Genomic DNA, 8,694 nt, shown 5'->3' with positions numbered 1-8,694 from the left:
GAAGAGCAGTTCAGACCTAACATGACGCCCATGGACATTAATTTTGTCAATGAGGCATGCTACTTTGTTAGGGATTGGCTTAATGCCCACACTGCTAAGAGGTACATGGCCACTGCTACCCCCAGTGAGATCAAAGAAATCACAAAGAAGCTTAAAGTCAAAAAGGCCCCTGGCATAGACGGTATTAATAATCACGCACTTAGAAATCTGCCCTGCAATGTTTTGACAAAATTCACGAGTAATATCAATGCGTGTCTTAGTCAATGCTATTTTCCCACAAAATGGAAAATCGCAAAAGTTATTTTATTGCCTAAGCCCGGCAAGGATAACACTAAGCCAGATGGGTACAGGCCCATTAGCTTGCTTCCGGGACTAGGAAAGGTCTTTGAGAGATTAATCTACAGCAGATTGAAAAACTATATTGAACCCTCCGCAACAATTTGGTTTCCGGAGAAAGCTTTCAAACACGAAGCAGCTGGTTCGGCTCGTCGAGTTTAGTGGGGATGCGCTTCACAAGAAACAAAATGTCGCCTTACTCATGCTAGACGTGGCGAAGGCATTCGACCGCGACTGGCACGAGGGGCTTGTTTATAAACTTATAAATCTCCCTATGGATAGAGAGCTGATTCAGCTAATTATGTCTTTCATGACTAATAGGAAATTCACTGTGGCTATTGGAAAGGACATCTCCAGTTTACGCACCATGAATGCAGGCGTCCCACAGGGGTCCATTTTACGGCCCGTCCTGTATTTATTTTATGTTCATGACTTCCCTAGGGCTCACATTGGCAGAAATTACTTTCTTGTGTGCTATGCGGACGATACGGCATTAGCCGTAAGGTCCGCAAACGCACACCATGCAATCAAGAAATTACAGGAGCTTCTACCAGTGGTAGAAAAGTGGTGTACGACTTAGAGAATTGCTATTAATGCCAGCAAGTCGCAATTATTATTGATAAGGAGGAAAAATACATAGTTGACTATTAATAGCAAGCTCTTCTTATTCTCTGAAGAGATTCCTAGAGTTAGTAAGGCGAAATATTTAGAAGTAATGCTAAATGAAAGATTAAAATGGGGAGATCATATAACAGAGGTCAGAAAAAAAAATTTTCACTGTTGTAAATAGTCTCATCCCTATATTGGGTAATTATTCTAGCTTAGACCTCAGGAAAAAGAGGCTAGTTTATATCACGGCAATTAGGCCATTGATGACTTATGCGTCGCCGGCCTGGTGCACGGCTACCAAGGAGGATATAAAAAGACTTCAAATCATGCAAAACAAAGTCTTAAGGCTTATCACCCATGCTCACTTTTTTGTGAGCAATGCTACACTGCACTGTGACTTAAAACTGGACACTCTAGAAGAGCACCTGAATAAGATCAACAGGAAATTCTTCACGAAAGCTCTGAACTGTGACCATATGAGAAATTTTGATATCTTTACCTACGAAATATTGAATGAGGACGCCAAACTGCGCCCACTTGCGGCCCACCTTATCAGGGACCCGAACTTTCCCACCTAGTGCCCACCTGTATATGATGTACCCAATGTGTTTATTAGTATTCTTAATTTTGTATTTTACTCATTTATTGTACTGTGTATTTCTTAAATTCTCTAGTTTTATTCACATTCTACACTCATTTTATGACTCCCACTTAGTCATGCCTTTACCGGGCCGGTTACTTGCTTGTGAGCTTATCCGTCTTTCTCCTCCTTACTGCGGACATTATGTGAAGATAGTTCTATGTTATTGTGCCCATCCGGCATAAATTTGATTGAGCCAGATAAACTACTGATCTCAGTGGTATTCTGGCTATAAGTTATCGGTCAGTCAGTCAGTCATTTTAGCGCTAAAACGGGCGAAGCGATGGACAACGATAGGATAATATGTCATATTTGCGAAAAAAATTACAAAAATAAGAAGCAGCTTCAGAAACATATTGTTAATATACATGGCATTAAAAAAAAAGGTACTATTCGATGTGCAGTCGATAACTGTTTAACAATATGTTTATCATTAGATGAGTATCGAAGTCATTTAGCAGATAATCATAGATTGAAGATTGAGGGAAAAGAAATTCTCACTTTTTCAACTAGAGAAGGTAAATGAAATAACTTTTTAATATTTGTACTATTAAAATTTACTACATATTTTTATGACGTGTATGTTTGTTAATGTATATCATATATTTGTGTGCACAACAGTAAAAATGGGGAAAATAAAATAATGATGAAAAATGCATTACAGAAGGCGCAGTAACAAAACAGTAATTTATTACTAGATAGTTTAATACTTCATAATATGAGTTAAGTAAACAAAAAGTTTTTTTTTAATTTTAAAAATTTATAAATTATTGAAATATATGTGTCATGTATTACCGTGTGTTATCAAAAATATTTAAACGAAAACAAATTATTTGGGGTATATAGGATTTTTTCTAATTTATTTTCTTTTTTATTTGCATGTTTATACCTGTAACATATAAATATATATATATTTATATGTTACAGGTATAAACATGCATCTTTTGGAATTTCACCTTTTTCTCAACCTCACACACTTCAGACGTTTTCTTAAAAATTAACATAATATTATAATACTTTCATAATTTAAATTTTTTTTTACTTAACATAAATTCACTGAAAAGTTCTAAAAAAGTGTTTTTTAAATAAAAATTTTAATTTTATTAGAAGCAGCAATTAAATTATTTTCATTTTTCAAATTTGCTATTTGCAGTTTTTAAATGAAATAAGATAGTTTTCAAATGCTGTAATTAATAAGTTAGTCAAAAAAATTGTCACATAATTCTAAAAGAACTATACTTTTCTTATGTTATTATACTGATAAGCTTTTTTTATTCAACAGCAAACCATAGATATAAATTTTATAAATGGCCAAAAAATATTATTTTCAAAGACATAAAACTACAAGGAAAAGATAGCATTTCATTCAATAATCAGCGTTTATTTTTTTTTTTTTAAATCTTAGAATAGTTAAATCATTACAAATTTAAAATAGTTATTATAATTTTTTAAAGAATAGCCTCCAGATATTGATTTTGCATCATGACCAGACTTAAGTTAAATTGGATTCCTCGCATTTTAAGAACACAATTTCTATCCTGCAAAACATTAAAATATTCAGTAATCTCCTAGGATTTTATAATTATTTTGATAGAAAAAGGCTGAGTATATAATAATATTCATTAAAAAATTAAGATATAATTTAACAATTAAAAAAGAAAGGAATTTCTAATTTAAAAAATGATAAAATTATTTAAATGTGCTAAAAAAACAGAACTTAGAACATCAACTATAGAAGAAAAAACAAAAACTTAATTCATCTATTTTCCTTGCTTTATCGTTTAAATTGACTAATAAGTAAAATATTAAAAAATATTGTCTACAGATAAAGATCTGGAAATAACTTATACAAATTTTTATTTATAATTTTATAGTTTTCTCAGAAGGCATATGACTGGAAGCTAAGAAATATGTTTTATATGTGAATCAAAATTATAATTTAAACTAACGGTAAAACATTAATTCTCCCTCTATTAAAAAAAAAATCGCAATAACTTTTCTGGATTGTGTCATTTCTAGATCATTTTATGGCCTGCGCAGCTCTGATGACATAATAATTGGGAACTGAAACTACTATTGTAAACCAAACCTTTTATCTTTGTGTGCTTCCATCTTTCATAACTACGTTCTTCAGCTTCCGTCTGTGCTGTGTTTGAATGCAATTTTGCTACACTGCTTCCTGTTGCAATAATATCAATAATGTAAATGTTCTTGAACAGTCACAATTAGAGTGCCAAGTGATCTGTGGCCACATAATGTTAATTGAAAATAAAAATGGAATTAAAATCGCCTCGACTGCCAAGTTTTATTTATGAAGTCAACACGTAAGCTTACGACGCAATCAGAATACTTCCTCTTCAATATAGAATAACTACGCATCAACAGTGTTCCGACTTTTTTCTTGCTTTTATTATGTTATATACATAGAGCTTGGCAAACAAAAAAATTTTTACTTTAATTTATTTACAATTTTATTACAATTATTTACTTCTTAAAAGTTAAATATTTTATGAATTCAATAATAGCATGTTCTTTTTTTTCGCAGAATTTGAGAAATGGTTATATGAAGAGGAACAGAGTACAAATACTCATTTTGTTAAACCTAGAGGAGAGAGAAAATACAATAGCCATTCTGTTATAGTTTACGTATGCAACAGATCTGGAACATTTAAATCTGATGGGCTAGGCAAGAGACAATTAAAGGCTCAAGGAACATCAAAAATTGGATATCACTGCCCAGCCAGCATTAATGTGAAAATTTTTGAGTCGCATTTAGAAGTTACATACTTCAAAGACCATTATAAGCATGATAACTCCTTTTGTCATCTTCCTTTTCCAAAGCAAGAAAAAGAAATTATAGCAGGTATTTTTTATTTATGTATTTATATACCTGAATTATGTTGTTATAATTTAACTTTATAGTAGCTGTACTCATCAGTCTCATACAATGTCAAAATATGGAAGTTTTAATTTAAAAATGTAATAATTTAAAACAGTTACTCTGGTTGGCAATTTGAAATTCCATGGTTAGGATCTAAACAAGGGCATATGTGATTTATCACATTTTCTAACTCAACTATGTAACTTAACATTAATGACTCTGACAACTTAACAGCTCTAACAACTTAACATTCAAAGTTAAAAACCTTATGCATTTACAATGGCGCGACTAAAATTGTGGTGGATGATGAATCATCACCATCCAGATTTAGCTAACTGGGTCTCATTCCTTTCTTCCCTTCCATCCATAAAGTGTAGAAAATATAATGAATTATTACTTGGCCTGTGCATGCTCCTCATGCATGACTAACTGGATATTGTTATTATGTCCCCAGTCATTCTTCAAGTGACTAACAACTTAACATTCAAAGCTAAAAACCTTATGCATTTACAATGGCGTGACTAAAATTGTGGTGGATGATGAATCATCACCATCCAGATTTAGCTAACTGGGCCTCATTCCTTTCTTCCCTTCAATCCATAAAGTGTAGAAAATATAATGAATTATTACTTGGCCTGTGCATGCTCTCATACATGACTAACTGGATATTGTTATTATGTCCCCAATCATTCTTCAAGTGGAGTAAAACATAAGAAATGATTGCTTTTCTCTGTATGTGTTTTCATGGTGTAACTGGCAACACATTTACCTATAGTCTGTTACTATAGAACAGACACTTTTGAGTCATTTTTCTCTTGGCTCATAACTATGGTAATGACAGCTGGTGCAGATAGTTAAGCTTCTAATGGGTTCTTTCCCACTTTGTTTTTGTTTAGCATATTTCACTTACATGAAAAACCCATGAATGAAGGTGATGGAGAAAGGAAATGGTCGCTTATTTTAAAATAACAGATTATAGTAGTCAGAAGATTTGTGGTTTGAATCTTGGTGAAGGAATGGATGACTTTTCTTTATTCTTCCTTAAAAAAAAAAAAAGTTTTCTCTACAATAGTAAACCTGTATAGAATTACTTTATTTTGCTAGGGATCCTCAGTCGTCTGATAACAGAATAGAAGTGTAATAAAAATATTGTGTATTAAATTTTATGACTTTGCATATTACTTAAGTTTACAGTAAAGCAGTAGCACACCAGTTTCTGAATTATTAAGACTGTTTGAGCTGAAGAGAACAAGCTGGCTGCATGCTTTTGTCCTATGCGTAATGTGAATACAGTTTCTCATAGAAAGTCCCCTTAGGCAAATAGCCCTTATGTGCTTTGCCATACTGAAGTAACCTAACCACTTCCATTTTAAAAAGTAAATTAAGATAATGTAAATTTAGTCTCATAATTTTGTTGTGTTTTTATTTTTAAAAAAATATTGTAATGATTGTGTGCATTTTGCAGGTAAAATGCTACAAGGGGTATCTGAGAAAAGAATTCTTCAAGATGTAAGATTATCTTTAACCGATACTCCTCAGCGTAAACATCTTGTGACACGAAAAGACATCTTTAATGTAAAAAAATCTTTTGGAGTGCAACTTGCTTCCAAAGGATCTGTTATGGAAACAGATGAGGAAAGTGTAAGTGCATGGGTACAGGAAATGAGTCAAAAAGATTTTAATCCTGTGCTCATGTATAAAAAGCAAGGCCAAGAATTCTTGGAACTGAAGAAGCAGGACTTTTTTCTTGTGCTGATGACACCATTTCAAAGGCAAATTTTACAAAATTTAGGCTTTGACAGACTATGCATCGATTCAACTCATAATATATAAAGCTATGCATTTGAACTAATTACTTTAATAGTCATAGATGAATATGAGGAGGGCATACCAGTTGCATTTTGTGTATCATCAAGTGTAAGTACACAAATATTATGTACTTTTTTTCAATGCATAAAGAGTGTAGTGCCAAATGTGAAGCCTAGTACTTTCATGAGCGATGATGCACCAATGTTTTACAATGCATGGGAAAAAGTATTTGGTATCTGTGAGCACAGGCTGTTATGTTCGTGGCATGTTGACAGGGCTTGGAGAAGACATTTAAATTGCATTAAAAATAAAGAAAAAAAGGAAGCTGTGTATAAAACTTTAAAAACATTGCTTTATGAATTAGATGAAAATTCATTTTGTTTAATGCTTGAAAAATTTATGGAGCAGTTGGAGGAAGATTGTGAAACAAAAGACTTTTACAATTATTTTCTGACATACTACCATAAACGCATAAAAATGTGGGCATACTGTTTTCGCAAGAATGTAAAATTGAACACAAATATGCATGTAGAGTCCTTTCATAGGACATTAAAACACATATATCTGGATGGTAAAAAAGTTAAACGACTAGATAAGTGTATTTCAGAATTGATTAATTTAGTTAATGATAAGCAATTTGATAAATTTATAAAAGAACAAAAAGGTAAAATAACAAAAAAGTGCACCATGAATTTTAACCGACATAAAACTGCCAAATCTCTCATACATTACTGTAAAAAATCATCCAGTAATAGCTGGGAAATATTGTCAGATTCAACCATTCATAAAGATCACTCTTGCAACAACAAAATCATTTATAACATTAAAAAAAATCACTCTTGTAATGACAAATGCATAATTGCATGTAGAATATGTTGTTGTTGTGTCTCTGCATATGACTGTACTTGTTTTGATTATAACAATTTCTAATAACATGTGCAAACATATACATGCTGTTGTCATGTCAGAAAATCAACAGTGTAATTACACAGGCCCTTTAAACAAAATACAAAATGAATCTCCTGCACCAAGTATTTCATTAGAAGTAAGCAAAAACAATTCAGTTCCTTTAGATAGAGTCATTAATAAGTACAACTCCTTATATTCAAAATTAAATTCTGCACAACATATTGATAGCACGACAGCTCAGAAGATGATGGAACACCTAAATGCCATTGAACATTTATTGCAGATTAACCAACTTCCAAACACACATGAGGAAACCTCAACTAAGAACAATTTGGAATCTGCAAATAAACTTTTAACCAAACAAAAACGCTTTTTTCCAGTTAAGAAACAAAACCGAACAAAAAAGATGAAAATTTCACATCCATCTAATTCTGAAAGCAGAAAATTGAAAAACACACTAATGGGCCAACCACTAGTGATCCTTCTAATGATCATTTATATTTTAAAAGAGGTCTAGTGATTGAAAATTCTTCCTTTCTAATTTCTAAATAAAGTTACTGAAATATGTATGATTTTGCTTTTTGCATGTAATTATTTTAAATGATCGTTTAATGGGCGATAATATATTTCATTAGATTTTGCTCTCTTTTTGTATGTACATATATGCTATCCCACTAATTTACACAATGTTTGTACCTCTATGCCATTAATTTGTTTTAATTTTATGTAGTATTTGTTAAGTTGAACGATCATAAATTATATATTTAACTATATAGTATTTCTGTTATAAAGTTTTATTTTTATATGTATGTTATCTCTGAAAGTCCTTTGAAGGAATATTTTTTAATGAATATTTTTGGATAATATTGTTTTTTACATAAATAACTATAAATCTATCGAAATTATGTATTGAATAATGTTCTTGTGATCAGTTTAATTATACAGAATTAGTTTATGAGTGATTGAAATGTAATTTTTTCTCATTAATATTTACAAATGTCTTTAATGTTTTCCATAAACTAATAAGTACTGAGAGTAGCATATAACTTTGAGTTAAAAAATGTTGTAAAGTTGATATTGTATGAAAATAAATGAAGTTGATATTGTATGAAAACTGAATCAGAATTTACTGTTCAAAGTAATTGCAAAACATCACATGAACGTTGTTAAGTTGTGACTCATCTTTATAAACTCAATATTATAATATTTTTTTCTGGAACCACCTGGCTTGGGCAGCAACATTTTTAGAATTCAGAGAAGCACTAAGCAAAATTTTCAGAAGAAGACAATGGGCAGCAGAATTAAGGGTTTGCTAGGCAACAAAGTTTAAGACTGGCAACAATAGCCAGTCTATTTTACAACTAACAAAGTTAGAAAGGGAGACTGGGGTTAATATATACCAGATGAAACAATGCTTACCTTATAAAATTGTCTAAATAATAATAGAATAAATTGCATACCGCATTATTAAAATCTAATTTCATATTAATATTATTAAAATCTAAATTCA

At 31.3% G+C, this 8,694-nt stretch overlaps 1 pseudogene across 1 annotated transcript; it reads left to right on the top strand.

Moving 5' to 3' along the window:
- Positions 1 to 1,227: 1,227 nt before the first annotated feature.
- LOC146997583 (uncharacterized) lies at positions 1,228 to 8,292 on the top strand (annotated as a pseudogene). The gene is made up of 3 exons (XR_015040697.1): positions 1,228 to 2,103; positions 4,131 to 4,448; positions 5,932 to 8,292. The product of XR_015040697.1 is annotated as an uncharacterized LOC146997583 (transcript).
- Positions 8,293 to 8,694: the final 402 nt, after the last annotated feature.

This window comes from Stegodyphus dumicola, chromosome 4 (assembly GCF_044657685.1).
Source record: "Stegodyphus dumicola isolate Sdum_Otavi_A_Nest chromosome 4, ASM4465768v1".
Lineage (NCBI taxonomy): Eukaryota > Metazoa > Arthropoda > Arachnida > Araneae > Eresidae > Stegodyphus > Stegodyphus dumicola.
Note: the sequence above shows the minus strand (reverse complement) of the source record. Positions and strands in the feature narration are given on the sequence as shown.